We start from the raw sequence: 20,035 nt of genomic DNA on the forward strand, positions 1-20,035 counted from the left end.
GCGGCATACGAAAGGACATTGAACGCATTGCTCCAACTCATCTGCGTTTACAAATGTGATTTTCTGTTTTGTTTTTGCTTCTTAATATTCTCTCACGAAAGTTAATATTGCCCGCAGGTTATTTTTGGTTTTATTTTGAAAATGTTGAGTTTTCTGAATGAGTAAGAGAAAAAACAATACAAAGGTGTAAGGAATAGCGATCGATGGTATGTTAAACATTAAGACTATAGAATAAATTGCTTCTAGTTGCTCTTCAGCAAGTATGTAATTACAAGACTTCGAGTGTATTTTCGAATATCCATGGTGTCGTAGTTTCGGGCTTATATGATGTTGCTGAATATTGCTTTTTAGCAGGGAGAGCTCGGCCAAACACTTAAAAAGGTGTGTAAGCGCCAATATATTTCATACAGGATTTTCGGTGGCAGAATTAGGAATTAAAAGATTAATTAAAAAATAATGACTATTGATTAAAGCGTATACCAATAAATATTACAAATAAGACAAGTGGGGATTTTATTTTTTAAAATTACGTTGACCGCTACGTTGAATTCAACTTGGTTTCTGTATTCCGCGCCACTCACTGGAGAAGTGATGTCGACATGCTATTAACCATTTGGACGATATTTTATTTTAGCCCTAAGATGGTCGCTCGGTTTGCTTCATAAACTTTACTTTTGAGATTTCACCATAGAAAAATGGAAGATCGGACGACTTGGGTGGCCAGGAGATGCCACCGAAATAGTTAAGCAGTTTGTCAGGGAAGAAATCCGCAGTACCTTTCCATTTAAATGAAAGTGGAATAGTTTTTCCGCATGAAATCGCTGGCACATTGTCTCGCAGACAGTTTTACGCAAATTGTAATATAGTTTCAAGTGATCACACGATTATCATTTAGAAGAGGGGAAATCTAAGATCTTTCCTCAATATTTCATGCACAATAGTATTTGGAATTCCCAGAGCAGTCGTTCTCTTGCGCACGGACTGATTCTGATTATCGTGCAAAGATGTAGTGATGAGTGAAATATTAGTTTGGGGAAAATAAACTCATTATTGTCTCGATAGATGGCTGTAATGATCGATATGTCGTAAAGTATCGATCAAACAATTTATGATTTATGCTCAATGTCAAGGTGATATTTCTACAAAACAATTCTTTTCCTGCTTTTGTTTGTCCCATTCACTTGTGAGTTACAGGGCGTTAACAATGGAAGTCAACAAATTGTAGTGTAGTAACTTGGTTTCTTCAAAGGAAGAAAATTTTGGTATTGAGGTCTTTAAAGTGAAATATTTTCGGTTTGTTTAATGGTTTTATATTTTGGTTTTTAACTTTTTAAGAAAAAACTATACTTTGAAAAAAATGTATTTTATGTTAAAAATTTTCGGGAAACAAGTTGTTATTACAAGTTTTGTGGAACACACTCGCATTTTTCATAAAAGTTTTTTTAAGTGTTTTGGGAAAAGTTACAGTCCTAAAAAAAATGTTTTTAAACAATTTTTCTAAAAAATCTGTCTATTTGTAGGCTAGAGTAAATAATAATTTTTGGAAAACACCCTGGTTCAGATTTTTTCGATGCTGAAAAGTTTGGTATGGAAATTTTCAAAGTGAAATACCTTTGCTCTTTTCAACAGTTTTATACATTTTTGTTTTTTAACTTTAGGGAAACAATTTTTTGTTGTTGGTATTTTATGAAAACAGCTTCGTTCAGATTTGTTTTTTTTTTATTAATAGCTGAAACTATGCTCAGTAATCTCTGCAGGGAGACCCCCAAGATGGGATCCCTATAACTTTTAGAGCGAATTAACTATAGAATTAAACCTTAAAGTTTTTCTAGTCGGTAACAAAACACCCTGCATATAAAGTCTCTTACAACAATAAGTATTTACCGTGTCATATGTGCATACTTTGAAACTTCTGCTACAAACAAATATTTTTTTTCGCCCATATTATTTTAGATAAATAAACCTTAAAACGAGTTCAATGACAGAAATTTCACTAATTGAGTGAGACAATTGAAAGTGGCTTACTGAAATACGAAATATCCATTAAATAGTATGAGCACTAATTTAGGGCAATTGACCTAAAAACTGGCAATTACTTATTCTCAAGTATTAGTTTGTATTTGTAAGTTCACACAAAAATAGATAGTCATTTGTAGGTATCATTAATATTAGACTCACCTGTAACCGATAGCCATGCATTTACTGCTCCAATTGAGTTATGTATTTTCTATTTTTAAATCACTTTTCAAGTGTGCTTTCTGTTGAATTTTTTCTGCTTATCCTTATTATCTTGGCGTTGTGGTACACTAACACTCACACTGGGGCACATGCATCATATCTGTATGTAGTATACGTGGAAGCTATTGATGTGCTTGAGTATGTTGCTGATATAATTTATGTACGTGTAATGTTTATTTAGTTTTATGGTACACTAAAGTGTTGTTTAAGTGCTTTTATATGTAACTGAACTGCAAAAATCATTTATTGAGAAACAGGAAGTAAATTAAATCAAAATGGTAAAACACACACATTAAGTATATTCTAATTGATTTAAAAAAAACTTTTTTTATACGCCGAATGTGTTGGCAATTCTATAGCAATGCACTCGTATAGTATAAATATTTGCTTTTAGCTGATTGATTTTGTGATTTTCTGATTTTATGTTGGCAAATTTCAACGGTAAATAAAACGCAATGCCTGTTGAGAGCAAATATTGTTGTCCTTGTTTTTGTAGCGCTCACGTTTCCGTTGAATTGTTTCTTTTATTTTATTTATTCGCCATCAATGCTGCTTCAACAACCACTCTAGTTGCTGTAGTTGTTGCTGCTCCTGTCAAAGCTATTGCGACAATGAAAGAGAGCGAGCTCAGTTCTATGATTTTCCAGTTCAATGACAGTGAGTATAAATGAAATAAAGCAAAAATAAAAAATAAAATATACAAAAAAAAAAACTAAAATGCTCTTCGTCAGCTGTGAGTAAATTAATTTTGCTGCATTCTTCTTAAACGTTTCTGCCTTTGCTTATTATTTCATCTCTATCGTTTCGCTTTCGTGCGAATATTTATAGCGCACATAAATCAACGCTGCATTTGTTTAAGGTTTTGCAGCCCATATCGCTTCTGGTAGTGCCCGTAGTAGTTTTCCAACCAATGTATTTTTTCGTTTTAAATTTTAAATGTGAATTTGTATTTCACTTTCACTTCTCGTAAAAGCTTCGTTTGGGTTTTCAACAACATGCCTGTATGCTGTGCTGCCACGCGCACATACACAGCCACACACTCGCTCAAACAAAATTGGTAGCTAAAAGGCTTCCTTGCACAACAGCTTCACAAAATCCGTTAGCTGAATTTTCCGAGAAAATAGTAAAATTCACTTTTTCTTCACTTAAACCACAATTAATTTTCTCTAAATTTCATGGTATATTTTCAAAATCTTCGCTCTATTACATTAATTTTTCTCCTATAAACATGCCCATACTTATAGTAATGTAAGATTCATAGTACCGTTTCAACGAAACTAATTCCATATCCGTCGGCACGTCCACTTTGCCCTGTGACTCTAACTTGAATGATTGAGAGCCCCGTGGCCGCAGAATTCATTGTGTGGAATATGTGCGTGGCTGCAATGAAAATTTCCTTCTTGGATAACGAGAAAAACCGACATGCCTTCATTGTGCGCGTATATGTGTGTGCGTGTGTTTTGTGGCATTGCGAGTGTATCCATAAAGTTTATATTCCACTGACACGCACCTTCCTCTCTTACCGCTGACCTCTTGCTCTACACATGTATTTGATATTTACTTGCACTCTCTAGCCAGCGCGGAGAGTCAGCCACAATTTCCAGCCACACTTACTGTGACTTTACTCACATATACACATAGACCGGCGAAAGCTTTGCTGATTTTTCCTTTTGGTGCGGGGGCATTTTGTGCAACGCGTTGTTGTCAGTCACAGCTGATTGAGACTGGTGGTGTTTTTGTTGTTGTGTTTGTGATTTTTTGTGTATATTTTCTAAAACAAAGAGAGCCAATGCTAGCACATGCTGATACGAGTAATGGAAAGGGATGGAGGAATTTTTCAAACAAAGCCACGCACATTGATGACGTTTGAGCAATGAAGTTCACGAAGCTATACCGTAGTTAGGGAAACCGTCTCATGAAGCTTAAATGAAGTGAAAGCCATTTAAATATCGGAATACTAAAACAATTTAATTAAACTTTGCCGTACTAATACCAATAAAAGACTTGAAGTTTAGACGTTATAACGCCGTGTTTCTAAATTGAACTATGGCTGCCGTAGAGGAGGGAATCGGTATACGCGCGAAACTGATGCTTACTCATAATAAATTAAGGTTTTCAGTTTTTTACAGAACGTCTAATTTTTTTTAAAGGATCTTAAAGTTTCAAAAAGGACACTGGTTTCAAAATGTTGTATATTCTAAAATGTATTTATTTATAAGCATAAACTTATCTATTTCTAATTTAACAGAGGGAATAAACTTAATTTAAATTTAGTAAAAATTTAATTTAAATCTTTGTGGCGTGCATAATTAAAATTACATAGATTATGCCCCAATTTACGCCTCAATATTTGAAATAATATATAAACAACTGTATAATTCCTCAAAGTGAATTCTTCGACTTACTAAGTTGTAGGCAAAAATGAATGCGAAATAATTTCTCCAATCTTATGAAGACTGTAAGCCAAGGAGTTTCCGTCCGCCAATGTAAGATGGCGAACGGCGAATCCATTTTAGCTAAGTACCATCTTGGTAAAAGTTTTTTGAACTCTTTCAATTTTATTAAAATGTGCCGAATAGTAGAGATTTCACACCAGGACAACAATAATCGCTCTTACTAATGAATTTAATGTGCAGCGATCCTTAAATTCATTTGAATTTCTTATAATGCATCACAGCATAGAAAAAGCTTTGAAAACAATAAAGTCGACATGTTTGATGAAGGTTAGTGCAATATAAAATAACACTATTAACAACATTACTTATGGAATTGACATTCGTAATCCAATCACGAGTTTTGCGGTATGAAACCACATTGCATTACTTTGTGTTGCGGAGCAAATTATTCTTTGAATGCCATTGCTGAAAGGCAGAAAAAAATCAGCCTGCAGGTTATGGCAATTAATTGAATGACGTGAGGGTGGATAAACTTTGATATTTAGCAAATTTGATATGCTGAGGCAAATCGTTTATGAACAATTTAAGGGGCCGAAAAAAGCGAATTTTCTAGAATTTTTTTGAGAAAACTTTTAAATTTATTGATCTACAAATTTTTACACATATTATGTTTTCTTTTAACTGTACTTTAAGGCTTAGTAATAGTAAAAATATTTATTTGGAAAGGAGCTACAGCTGATCTTCCGGAGCTCCTCTCAAAAAAGACGCTTTGCGTTTCTCAGAAAAAAAAACGATTTTTGACCAAAATTTTAGCCTTAAATTGTTTATAAAAAAATATTTATCGAGAAGAAAAAGTCTTCAATTAACTACTAAAAATATATATAAGAAGCTCGTGCTAAAATTGGAGACTTTCGAGTAATGTTGGTCACCGACTTTGAAAACACCATTTTGAGAAAAACGCGTTTAAAGTTTGCCTTGTACTTTCAAACACTCTGAAACGCCTTTTCAAATTTGGGTGTAACTTCGAAAATATTCACCGGAACGGTATTAAATTTTTTGGGTGTATTCTATAATATATGTACATTAAAAAAAAATATAGAAAAAAAACGATTTTTTGAAAATTTGAACTGTTTATAACCCCTTAAATAGCAGTGGCACACGGTGAGTGCCTTGTGGTATTCTAAGCCATGTATTGATGACTAAGTTCCACACAAGTATTCCTCTTCTTGATTAGCGCGATAACCGCTTAAGCAATTCTGGCCAAGTTTAACAAAGCGCACTAGCCGTTTCTTTCTGCTACTAAATAGCGTCAGTTGGAAACATCAAGTAAAGTTAAGTCTTTTCCGTCGGATATTTCCACCACAGAAAAGGAGGTATTCCTCTGCTACCACCAAATTGTACCAAATCGAACACTTTCAGAGCCTGAATATTTTTTGAAGCCCAAAAAATTTTGTTTTTTTTTTAATATAAATGTGACTTTTTCCTTTTTGCAAAACTTAAATTGCCGCTTTGAGTCGATAGAGGCCTTAAGGAAAATTCGCTGAAGGAGCTGAAGAAGATCTCTTTAAAGGCATTTGAAAGGTACTTTGATTACTAGACTAATCGTTGGCACATGTGTATTGCCTCGAATGGAGCCTATTTTGAAGGCGACAGAATAAATTTTGATAATTAAACAATTACATATTTTACTTTTTAGGTACTTTTTAGAATCGATATTTCGGCCTCTTCTTCAACACTTCGCTCTTTTTTTCTGTGAAGCAAATTTTCCAATTTGAAAGCGTTGTTCTGAAATTAAACGATTTATGATGCCTTGCCAAACCTCACTGAACAGAAATGTGAAAACAGTTTGCCATTCTAATCATAATCATGCAATCATAATTATCAAAATAAAAAGTTCTCTTGCTGCTAAAAAAGACCCGATAAAAACATAGATTTAAGTTCTTTTCCATACTTACATATTTATTGTCGGGAATGCGACCGACTTTTACAAAGTGAAAATATTTCATCAAATACAATCATCTTGCAGTGGGTGTATAAATGTAGCAGGACCATTAATTGGCTTATCACAAGCAGGCTTTCTATAAAAGAGAGAGTTGTTATTGAAATTGAATGAGAGTCATTGGAAAGCGCATCGTTCTCTTCTGCCAAAAAAGCTTCTCCCAAATACACTCACCGACTAAATGATGACGCCAAACAGGACAAGCTGGCTGTAAAGCTGCTGCTGCAGCCAACGAACGCACATAAGTAATCAAAGCGGGAGGTTGCAGAGGTTGTGTTGTAAGAGGTTGCGGCGAATGTGGTGCTGATGGCAATGGAAGCGGTCTCTATGGCTATGGCCTCTTGCATGCCGGATTCATTGATGCCCAAATATAGGTCAACAATGTGCACTGGGCGAAAAATTCGAATGCAACGGATCGGTGTACGCTAAAGTAAGCGACAAAAAGAACGAATCACTACTTTACTGAAAAGAGGATGTGTTGCCGAAGTCTGCTGAAACGAGTAGCTTATGGGTAACGGAGACAGTTAAGATGAGAGCAAGCACGGAGGTGAGGTGTGTAGTAGCAGTACATAAAGAACAGAATAAAGACGTGGCCTCAAGCACAATACAATGAAAGCATGTTTTTGTGTGAGTGAGCGTGTATGTGCGAATTGTTAAATGTCAACGTGCGCCTATTTCCGTGCAACCTATGAGTACGTGAAATTGTGAAGAAACAAAAGTTGAGTATACGCCCAGGTGGCATGCTCTTCAAACCAGCTCGTGGTTTCGTTTTTGTCTTTTTATTTTTATAGCTTTTATAGTGTGGGCGTAGCGCTGTGGCATGTCGGGCAAATTACCGACTGGTTGATATGGAAATTACAAAAACGAAAATACCAACGCGTGCATTGAAGGGTTAATATCCGATTGCTGCAGCACAATGAAATGATTGAACCGCAACCAAGCCAACTGATGGCAAAATACAATTTTACACACATAATATGCACATATGTGCTTAGGGATATTTGCATATGCATTTGGTGCGTTGCGAAAGCCGTGTAGCGGTTTATGTGGCATACCACGGCACACAACTAACAAATCCACCGGCAGTAAACTGGCTTCGAGCGAACAGCAAGCGGCAAGCGGTGAGCGCACACGACAGCGCGATAGCTTGACATTTTATTAGGTCAGGTATGCAGCAGAAATGCACACCTATGCTGTTCGCACATGCAAACAAATTTAGTTGCACTTACGTTTATGCAATCGTGCCGAGGTGAAGAGTTGTAAGCTAGAAAAGTTTATACGTTGCATGCATGTCTGTATGTCTGTATGTTATATTCTCGTGCCTAATGTGGTGCTCGAATACAAAACTCGCTCGTCGAAATGAGTTATTTTTACTACTTTGCACCTCATATTGCCGACTTATGCGCATATGAAGCCGTAATGTGTGTGATTTTTATTCCGCTATTCCACTTGCTTCTTATTTCTGTGTTTATTGCTTTTACGTGCGAATAACTTTCTATCATTATAGCCATACCTTAGTTTGAGTTTTTGAAATTTGAAATATTTAGCGGCTTAAGCATCGTTAGTAGGGAGGTAAATTTTTTAAATTTCGACGATCTCTCGAATTTCGGGATCCCGTTATAGAAATTTCAGTATCCCGTACTAGACCCGGGATTTATATATTAATTAGTATGCAACTATTTTAAATCACATAAATATTTAATCACATAAATATTGTTTGAGAACCGCTTAATGATTTTGGGCGAACAGCCCTCGCGTGCGGTGGACATACTCTAACACACCAACCCGAGCGCTTCTCGCAGGTTTCGACATGTTTGTATGCCATACGAGACATGAATTTATATGGTTTCCTTTTTTATATATTATTTTAAAACATTTTTTTGAAAAAAATTCGAGCATCAAGTGATTAAGTATCCCTTTTATTTAAGGCGAAAAATATTTTATTAGTGACAATACAAAAAGCAATAACTTGTGGTTTTCGAAAGAATATCGATGCAAAAGAACTAAAAATTAAAAAAAGTGGCGGAAAATTAATTATCCTATCGGAAGATGTATAATTTTTGCAAATGGCGTCATACGTCGATCATGTTTGACATTTGTGAACTAGACAGCTGCAATATAAGAAGTGTGAATACAATCACAGTTGGATGATTAATTTTGCGCCACCTTATATTTTGTGGTACAATTTAAGGGGAAGGTATTTGGATTTAGTCACTTGGGAGTGGCCAGGATGATTCTTCTGCATATGGTTCAAACAGCTCACAACTTCCGGGCTTAGCCCAAGTATCCTCTGGAAAGCCGCCGATCACCCGTTCAAGCGCGAGCTAATATGAGAAGACGAAGCAACCCAGGATAATTGTTTATGCACTGGGTTTACTGACTACGACCACTGCGAACAAACTAAGAATTACGATTTCAGGGCATGCATCTGCCATGTTCGGTCCTTTAATGGGGAAGGTGGGACCTTGCAACGTCTACTACAGCTGCCATGTAGAGGAGCGCAAATTCGGTGTCGGATTTGTTGTGGGAGAGAGACTTCGTCGCCAAGTGCTTATGTTCATTCCGGTGCACAAACGTCTCGCAATAATCCGCATCAACGCGCAATCCTTCAACGTCTCGCTCATTTGCGCCAATGCCCCGACGGAAGAAAAGAACTATGCGACCGGCCACAGTTTAAAAATCGTGATTGTCGACTTGAACTCCAGGGAGGACAAGGAAGTAGTTTTGGTCCCACAGTTGGGAAATGCAGCCTGCACAACGAAACAGCCGGTTATGGGCAGAGGCTGATCAACTTTGCTGGGGCTCGAAACGTGGTCAGCTGCAGCACCAGATTGCAGCATGTACCAATGTGGCTTTTCCTAAATGATAAACTAGCGCAGTCACCGGCAGATGTTTATTGCTTTATTTGCTGATTTTTTTAAGTCTTATTTCGCCCATGAAACATTTTTTTTGAAGATTTTTCTACTAATTTTTCTGCGCCTTTAAATTTCGGCTCTTTAAGTCTTACAGGTACGTTGGAAGACATTGGTAATGTGTTTCTTAAGCAAATCTCTTCTCCGCAAATTGATATTAATGGACTTTCTGTAATTCAAGTCAAAAACTCGTCAACTTCAGTTTATCCCTTGAAGTTAGTTTATAATAAATCTTTATCTCCTAGGACTTCTGCTGATGTTTGAAAACTTACAACAATAACGCCTATATACAAAAGCGGCGATAAAAACGATAGTAGGAGTTATCGATCTGTATCTAAGATTTCAAATATTTTCGAGACTTCAAAAGTATAAAAATCCCGGTATCTCGAGATTCACATCCATAGTCGTTAGTAAACACAAAAATGATGAACATTTTTATCAATGTACTTGTTAATACTACTCACTTGCCATTTTGATTGCTGAACAATGCTAACTAAAGCAAAAATACTTCTCATAAACTGACTCAAATGGGGTGGACCATCTGCATTATCTATTCTTCAGTGATCTGTCTTTTATTTGAAAAATGGTTATTAAACTCTTAAAAGCCTACCAATAGAAGAGATGAAGTCAAGAAGGCAAGAAAAGAAATCGTATTAGTAATATGCGGATTCGTACACACGAGTTGATTGCATTATCTATTTTTACCCGCAACAAAGTTTCACACGGAGTACTGATTAATCAATTCACTTCCTTTGGTTTTCATTCAACTTTGCTGCAATGGCTGAAATTCCCATTTGTATCGAAGTGTTGCGTTGCAACTGTGGACCATATTCAGAAACATTCTTCTGAACCTTTTTTCAATAGCTCTGGTGTTCTATATAGCTCTGGTGCTCATTCTAAATAGTTCAATTGCTTTTATATTCTTTATAAACGACATCGGCTGTCACTTTTATTTTGCTAACTTCCATTTATATGCAGATGACTTGAATTCAGTTGTTGGGAACTCTGGTGACCCGATGAAATCCAATTCCAGCTGAATAATTTATATTTGAGATCACAACTTTCATTAAATTTTAAAAGTGGCGCTGTAAGTAAAGAATAAGCAGAACAAAAGAGAACAAAAATGAGGTTTGGTAGAGCTTTTTATCATAAATTGAATTATTTATTATCACACAAATTTTACAAATCCAAGTAAAGGGTTTTCCAATAACAGCTGTTATTTTGAATAGCCCGCTGTCATTTTTTGATATTTGACAAGTAGAAACTACGCCATTAACAAAAATGGAACAATGCAAGTTTAATCAACGCATTGAAATGATTACAATTCACTTTAAAAATGGTGAAAATATGGCAGAGATGGTTCGTAAAACTCGAACATTTTTGGGTCATCGTGAAGCACCTTGTCGGACCGCAATATAGAAATTGGTGAAAAAATTCGAGCTGTTGGGACAAGTTAGTGATGTGACGTCGCTCAAGAGCAGCGAAAGTGTTGAAGAAAACCCAGGTTTGTCCATTCCTCGTCGTTCTTTGGAATTAGGCGTTCCACAAACGTCATTGCACGGTATTTTGCATAAAGATCTGGGTCTTAAGGCTTATAAAGCCCAGTTAACACAATAACTCAAGCCGGCCGATCATCAACAACGTCGTGGCGTTGCTGATTGGGTCGTTGAAAGGCATGAAAATGATCCAAAATTTCATCGAAAAATCATCTTGAGTGATGAGGCCCATTTTCCCCTCGGTGGCTTCGTCAATAAGCAAAATTGCCGAATTGTTGAAAAGTCTCTCAATCCTCAACGTATGAGTCATTGGACCTTACTTTTTCGAAAATGAAGCTGGAGCAACAGTTACGGTGAATGGATTGCGCTATCTGTGAACCATTTATAAGCATTTTGTACGCGTTTGAGAAAATAATTTAAATACAAATTTTACATTAAAGTACAGCCAATTAAATTTGATTAAAAATACCATACGCCTCAGTGAAACAGATATAATTCTTCTGCTACCTTTACCACAACTTCCACATCCCCGGAACCGATTTTAGACATTACTTCGTGGGAGGAAACGGGAATATTCTGCATTGTTACGCTGCTGCTTCTCCCAATCTATGAGATGTTTTGGAATATTGTTCATGAAGCTGTTAACGGATGCTTATTCGTTAACTCCCTTTACTGATTCTGGGTTAAACTCCCACCAATTCTTACATCCGGAAACTGAAAACCCAACTGTCTCATACTCGTATATTTTTTCGTATATTTTTTCCTCAAATAATTATTTTTGTATATGGATATGATATCATCGGCCTTAACAACCGCGCTGTTAGTTCTGCCTTCTCCAAACTGGATAAAGAGGCAAAGCGAATAGGTTTGGTGGTGAACGAGAGCAAAACGAAGTACCTCCTGTCTTCAAACAAACAGTCGGCGCACTCGCGTATCGGCACTCACGTCACTGTAGACAGTTCTAATTTCGAGGTTGTAAAAGGCTTCGTTTATTTAGGAACCAGCATTAACACCGATAACAACGTCAGCCTTGAAATTCAACGTATAATCTCTCTTGCCAACAAGTGCTACTTTGGACTAAGTAGGCAACTGAGCAGTAAAGTCCTCTCTCGACGAACAAAACTAACAGTCACAAGATTCTCATCATGCCCGTCCTAACGTATGGCGCAGAAGCTTGGACGATGACAACATCCGATGAAGCGACGCTTGGAGTGTTCGAGAGAAAGATTCTGCGTAAGATTTTTGGACCTTTGCACGTTGGCAACGGCGAATATCGCAGGCGATGGAACGATGAGCTGTATGAGCTTTACGGCGACATAGACATAGCGCAGCGAATAAAGATCCAGTGGCTTCGTTGGCTGGGTCATGTCGTCCGAATGGATACAAACGCTCCGGCTTTGAAAGTATTCGATGCGGTACCAGCTGATGGTAGCAGAGGAAGAGGAAGGCCTCCTCTGCGTTGGAGAGATCAGGTGGAGAAGGCCTTGGCTTCACTTGGTGTGTCCAACTGGCGCCTGTTAGCACGAGGAAGAAACGACTGGCGCGCTTTGTTAAGCTCGGCCAAAATCGCGTAAGCGGTTATCGCGCCAATTAAGAAGAAGAAGAATGTATTTCACTTGTAAAAACTCTATGCCATAGTTTTCAACATTACTATTCTTATGAGGAGACACAGCATTGCGACCTTAGATATCTATTGTGCTCCTTCATGGCTTCAGAGCCATTCTCAGAGCCCAACTTCCTCAATAAATTTTCGTCTTTGCCCTATTTTATTGAGTTTTATTTCTTTCTGTAGTAAAATCTATATAGTCAGGTGTTTGTTCCGCTTATCTGTAAATATAAACATTTTTAAATTTTTCTTAAATTCTTCTAAATGAAACTTCAGTTCACCTTTGAAATTTACAAACCTGCAAATATTTAAGCCAATTTTTGCATGAATTGACGACAACGTCCAAAATATAATACTTGAATCACTTGTCATGGAACCGCTTATAAACATTTTTATATAACTAATGGGAGACCAATGCGTCTGGCCACTCTACGCCGATGCCCAACTGCCACTTCCACCACAAACGCCATTGTTTCTTTTATCGGTTGCGTCCTTTCTGCATTCTGTTTGTTTTCTCCCCGCTGGCAGCTGCTTAGTGGCCTTACAGCAATTCGTTGACCTCAAAAAGTCAGTGGGCGAGAAATTTCCAAAACGCATACGCAAGAATCGCACAAAGCCAGTGGGTGTTGAAAAGCGGTGTTGTGAAAGCAGTGCGGTAAGGCGTAGCAGTAGATGGAAAGTGCCTGCAATGCGCTGCTGTGACTGTATTTCATACGTTGTATATAAGTATGTTTTTATGTGTTTGTTTGACTGCAGCATATAATTGTAGTCACAACGCACGCCTCATCTTCTGTTGTTCGTGAACACAAAAGCACTTCGTTACATGTAATGAAGTTTAGAAACGTATTTTGCATCGCTGCTGCTGCACTGGCTGGTCGCGGTGGTCCCAACGCTACTGGCAGTGACAATGGGTGCAGCTGCGTTGAAGCCACGACCGCGTGGTCCCTGAAGTAGTCGTTGAAGTACGTGACAACAAATTTAAAGCATACTTTTCAGCGTGAAATATTAAATGATTATACATACATACAGTGCGCTAAAGGTAGGAGGTCCAACTGACGCACTGATTGTCTGCATACTCAACAACTGTAATGTAATGTTGACACAACAAAGTGCGTTTTTGCGTGGGCAATCTCCCTTTCGTACTTTCTAAATTATCATTTTAGGGAGCATTCATTATCCGCATTTAGATTGGAAGCAGAACCACCCGTAAAGCAAACATATACGCGCACACATTGCTCCCAACTTTATTGGATTTTTCATACTGCGCGTACAGTAATAAAATTGCAGTAATAAAATTGGTAATGGAATTTTTAATTTTGATAAACTTTTAATTATCATTACGTATTCGGTGGCCGCCGTAGCCGTATGGGTTGGTGTATGACTACCATTCGGAAGTGCACAGGTTCCATACTTCGTGCATGCAACACGATTGACAGAAACGGTTGGTTGTAATAGCGGTCGCTCCTCGGTAGGCAATGACAAACCTCTGTGTAAAAAAGCTGTCGTGAAAAAGCTACTCATAAAAGACAATCTGCTATTCGGAGTCGACTTAAAACTGAATAACGCATAACAATTTTGGTGAGATATTATAAAAAAAAGCTGTATTTGCAGCATTAAGATGAAATAGGAAAACACAACTTTTAGCCTGATGGAGCTCACAAATGTCGTACCCTAAAGGCAAATATTGGCCTTTATTCATCGAAATAGTTCTTCGTATTCTGATCCCTATACCCTCAAACTGTTGTACCCGTCTTTAGTTCGGTCCAGGTTAGAATACGCAGCAGTCATTTGAAGACCGCTTCATGCAGTCTATATGTATTAATATAGGGTGGGCCATGTAAAATTTATTTTTTGAATCGGCTATAAAAAACAAAAAAACTTATCAATATTTTTTCCAACTTTTTTTTTATTTTGAAGACGACTGGCTTTACAGTAGGCCATTCGATCAACCCAATTTTTAAGCACATTTTCGATTGTTGGGGCTCTAATTTCATGAATGGCAACTTCGATTTCATGCTTTAAAGCATCAATCGTCTCTGGATGGTTTGCATAGCATTTGTCCTTAACGGCTCCCCACAAAAAATAGTCCAACGGGCTTAAATCGCAGCTCCGAGGCGGCCAATTGATATCGGAATTTCGGCTGATTATTCGTTTTTCAAAAACGGTAGCCAAAAGTTCAAGTGTAACTTTGGCAGTGTGACTAGTTGCACCGTCCTGTTGAAACCAAATGTCGTCCATGTCATCCTCTACAATTTTTGTAAATAACTCGTTGAGCATGTCACGGTAACGCTCGCCGTTTACTGTAACCGCGGCTCCTCGCTCATTTTCGAAAAAAAATGGCCCGATGATGCCGCCAGACCAAAAACCGCACCAAACAGTGACTCGTTGTGGATGCATTTGCTTCTCTACAGTAACGTGTGGATTTTCTGAGCCCCAAATCCGACAATTTTGCTTATTGACGTAGCCACCGATGTGAAAATAAGCTTAATCAGAAAAGAAAAAGAAGACTCACCACTTTGGAAATAGGGTTTCAATATTTCCCAATTTTGTTCAAGCGTATAGCGTCCCATTTCGTAAATGTCAAACCATTAAGTAAATTATGATCACATTTGACATGTCATTTATGTTACCATTCTCAAAAAAATTGGTGGTTCAAAAAGCAAACGCTATATGGCCCATCCGTTATTAGGTTGGGGAATAAGTTCGTAGCGTTTTTACCGTTTTTATTTAAACAAAAAAACAATGAATATATCAATAAGCTAATCAATTATATATTCGCCGTTGCTGTTTACAACCTCTTCCAACCCTTGGTTTCACAGGGAGCGGAAAAGGTGGTAATTGGTCGGTGTAAGATCCAAAGAATTGGGCGGATATTGAAGGACCTCATATTCGAGCTCTGGAAGTGCGGCTTTGACGATTTGGGCAACATAAGGCCTGGCATTGTCGTCAAGGCGTATGGTTCGATCAGGTCTTTCAGTCGTATAGTCTCAGTCTCAATGGGTGAAGCTGGTCAATGTAGGGCACCTTGTTGACCGTGGTATTCTTTTCGAGCATTTCCCAGTGGACCATGCCCTCTTAATTCCACCAAGCACATATCATAATCTTCTTTGAATGAAGATCCGGATTGACTGTCTGCTTTGACATATGTATCTCTTGGAGTCATCCACTCCTTTCTTTGCATTATATTGTTGTAAAGGCACCATTTCGCACCCCCCGCGCCAATTCGGTAGAAAAAGCTTCGCATTATGAAGGCGAATTTCTTTGTTTTTTTTTTCATTGAGCTCGTGAGGCACCTAGGCTCCCAAGTTTTCGATAAATCCCATTAAATGAAGGTGTCTGAGAATCGCTTGATGATCACAGGTAATTTTGTCCGCCAATTCACGACTGGTTCGGTGAGCGTTCTCCGTCAAAAGCGATTTGAGACATTCTTCATCGAATTCAGAAGGCCTTCCGCTGCGAGAAACGTCATCAACGTTAAAGTCCCCCTTTGCAAACAATTTCCGTGCCGTAGACCCGCCTAAGACACATTCTCAATACTCGTCGCAAATGTCTCGCGCTGCTTCGGAAGCGGGCTTCTCGATGAAAAGCAAAGAAGATCAGGTGTGGGAAATGTTGATTTTTGTCTGCTGGGTATTCCATTTATAAGCCTCAAAACTAATTAAAAACCAGATAACTCAAAAATACAATTCACATAATTTTGTAGAGCAGAAAGAGTTCTATGCAATGAGTATTACCCCTTTGCCAAATAGCAAAAGAATCGTTGTAAAATAAAAGAAAATATAAAAACGCTATGAATTTATTCCTCAACCCAAAAGATAAGAGTCTGTTCAGCGAGCTTTTGTTCGCTTTGCTTTGCGCCCAATGAAATTCGTTGGTCCTATTCCGTCCTATAGCTCTTGTTTCTTACTTATAAATCTCATGTCCTTAGAGTCTAAGCCTGTTCTGTTGTCGACATGTTTTGTCTTTGATATTTGTGTTGCCTCAATAGATTGTCATAGTTGTCTGCTCAATCAAATTCCCTTTAACCTTCCCTCACACATTTTTCTCATTTTGTTTTCGTGGGTGAATTATTTCACTGACTGAAAATGGTCGCTCATCCAGGAAAATAGCTCAACGATTGGAAATTTGTCATCAAACTGTACTTAATGGTCTTAAATGACGGAATATAAAGGCTCCAAAGGTTACTAAAAGGCGCCCAAATCTTCTTTTTGACAAGATGCCCGAGCAATGGTGCGATTATTGACTCTTCAAGTAGCTAAAACATCAAAAGGGGCCGCACAAAAGATTAAAAAGTGAGATGACAGAGTGCTGAAAAATAATCGAATTGAATGCCGTCATCAAGTCACAAAAGCCAGCATTATCTGAGAAAAAACTTGCGAGTGAGGTTGAGATTCTGCGAAAAGTACAAACACTGGAGTGCTGATAGCTGGAAAAGGGTTGTTGTTGTTGTAGCAGTATCTTCTGGAAAAGGGTAATGTGGTCTGGTGAGACCCGTATTAACCATTCTCAGTCGGATGGAAAGCAGTATTAGTGGCACCAACCGTATGAAAAGCTGTAAAAGCATCAAGTAAAACAAACGTGAAGCATGACGGCGGTATACCTATACTCGTAGTGTGGGGCTGCTTCACGTAGTGGCATATTGATCCATTGGTATCATTGGTATTCGGGATAAAGAAAGAAGCCTATTTGAATATCTTACAGACCAATTTGCCGGATTTTGTTAACCTAAACGCATGTCCAGCAGAAGAGGCTATATTTCAGCAAGACGGGGTCCTGAAGCATAGCGCGAAAATTGGTCAAGAGTGGAAACAAAATCTAGATATCCAAGTTCTAGAATGGCCAGCACAGATTCCTGATAGAATTTCCTGGTTCTCAAAGGCCTGATTCCTAAAGTCCTGATTGAAAATTTGTGGGCTAATCTAAAGACGCGGCAAGCATCTTACGAAATGGACCCAAAGAACGTCGACGAACTATCTGGTCAAGAATTAAGAAGGAATGGTGTGATTTTCCACACTCAACTAATCAAAAACTTGTCCAGTGCATGCCAAGACATATAAATAGCATCATTAAGGCTAAAAGTCTATGGACAAAGTGATAATATTAAATCAATTTTATGTAATAAAAGTTATCGCTGAGCTAAACTGGCTAAATAGAATTTTTTGATACTTTTGTTCTTTTTTCTTAATTTTAAATAAAGGGTTTTCCAATAAGAGGTGTTATTTTGATACTCAAAGAAAAATTATATTTTTAATTTTAAATTTTTAAATTTTTATAAAGAGGAAGGTATGCCGTTAATAATGGAAAATAACATCAGGCAAATGACCACCACGACCACGTTTACAGGACAATATCCTTTTCATGAAATTCCATCCGAATTCCATCTTTGAGGTCTTGAATCGACCCTGGACTGTTGGCGTAGACCTTCTCTTTCACGTGGCCCCAAAGAAAAAAGTCACATGATGTTAAATCACAAGATATCGGTGGCCAATTGTGATCACCTGTTCGAGAGATGAAACGGTGCGGAAACTTCTCCCCTAAAAGATCAATGGTTTCGTTGCTTGTGTGGCATGTAGCGCCGCCTTGTTGAAAATAAACGTTACCCAGATCAGTACCATCCAATTTCGGCCATAAAAAATCGTTAATCATCTCTCAACAGGGCTTGATAACACCTGTTATTGGAAACCCCTGTATTTAAACATAAATTAAAACTCTTTATTTCTTAATAAATTAAGCATTTAACCCGAAGATTTGAAAGGGTTATTTTGAAAAATTACTCTACAGCAATGAAAATGAATGAATGTGGCAAACATCTAACCGGTTCTGCTTGCCAAGTCCGGACGCAAAATTCGCCAAGTTGAAGTCTGCGAAATGCCAAGTTCTTGTGCACGGCGAGGAATAGACTGCCTCGGGTTCTGCTGTACACTTTGACCGACCGTGGCAATGTTCTCGGCTGATCTTGCGTTCCTTGAACGTACGGGTGTTGGCTGATTGTTTACTGACCCGGTCATCTCAAATTTGGCCACCAAACGTTGAAGAGTCGACTTTGAAGGGCCACCACGTCTACCGAAAAAAGGGCGCAATGCGCGCAACGTTTGCGTTAATGAACACTCATTTTGATAATAAAGTTTTATCATTTGAACGTGCTGTTCAATCGTGTAAGTTGCCATGATGATTTGGCATAAACAACTGAATAATAAACAAAATATTTGACAGATGTCACCAAAACAAAATGGCTGCCACAGGGCGCCAAAATCGACCCGCGCCAATTGAAAAAACCTTTACATTAGAATACCGGCTTATTAAATTCCTCGCATTGGGGGCGCGAATAGTGGCGAAGTAGAGCCACATTACGTTTTTATTGAATTATTCCAAGACTGACACCGATCACAAGTTGAGATAAATACATTTGTGTGTACTTATCAAACATTTTACGATTCATTTCACTTTAAATTCTTAATTCGGTGGCGCCCATTTTACATGCTTCACGCGCCTCTGAGCACATGCTAAATGTGTCTCATAACGAACGAATGAATATAGCTACCACTAGTGACGATTTTATTTATATGTGTGTGTGTGGGGGGGGGGGGGGGTATGTACATATAAATATTTATGTTTATGTCGTAATAACGAGAGCTCGTAGAGTGGCGTGCGTATCAAATCGATGACGTCTGTACGATACTGCCTACTTTTAGGCTGTGGTTGGTGGTGTTGCTCTTTTCACAACCGCTAAGTTCTTTTGTGTGGAATATTTTTCCATACAAAGGTTATTAACTAAGTGAATGTATTAATGTTAGGCTGTGTTCGTGAATACGTTTGTATGTATGTAGTATTCGCAGGCTTTCGTTTACTAATCCCCAAAAGGAAAAATGTTTGTGAAACCGAGTGTAGATTTCTGCGCCTACGTGACCTAACAGATTGATTTTCCCTAAGGATGGCGCGACAAATGAAAATTGTATGATGCTTTATATGTACATTAGGGTGCAGCACCCTACATACAAAAAAGAAAAAAAAATGGGTACATAGAAAAAAAAGGAAAAAAAAAATCGGTAGTGTTTTTCCATCAGAAATAAATAATATGTAAAATGTATTATATTTTAAGGCCTTCGCCAAAGTATTACGGAAAAGTATTAAGTTTTACGTGCGCTGGACCAATCTGAATGATTGCCTCCAAAAATCTCATTATATTGATTCCGTTACTAAAAATGTTAAAAAATAATATGCAGACCATTTCCGATTAAACTCATCTGAGATAAGCTTTTGGAAAAATCATTTTATTTACAAAAAACTATATTTTTGGAGGTACAGCGCACGCTCGATAACGTGAACGCATTGACTACTCTAAAACGTGAACAAACCCAAAAAGCTCTATAACATGAACAATAAACGTT

The 20,035-nt window shown here is 37.8% G+C and overlaps 1 protein-coding gene across 4 annotated transcripts in view; it reads right to left on the reverse strand.

Moving 5' to 3' along the window:
* The window catches only part of LOC128862763 (slowpoke-binding protein), a 208,322-nt gene extending 204,744 nt beyond the window's left edge, over positions 1 to 3,578 (reverse strand). For all 4 annotated transcript variants that reach the window (XM_054101471.1, XM_054101470.1, XM_054101473.1 and 1 more), the window contains exons 1-2: positions 3,503 to 3,578; positions 2,179 to 2,468 (exon numbers count right to left, since the gene is read on the reverse strand). The gene's annotated coding sequence lies outside the window, so the exon portion shown is untranslated. The remainder of the gene's footprint in view (positions 1 to 2,178; positions 2,469 to 3,502) is intronic.
* Between the last annotated feature and the right edge of the window lie 16,457 nt (positions 3,579 to 20,035).

Source organism: Anastrepha ludens, chromosome 5 (genome assembly GCF_028408465.1).
Source record: "Anastrepha ludens isolate Willacy chromosome 5, idAnaLude1.1, whole genome shotgun sequence".
NCBI lineage: Eukaryota > Metazoa > Arthropoda > Insecta > Diptera > Tephritidae > Anastrepha > Anastrepha ludens.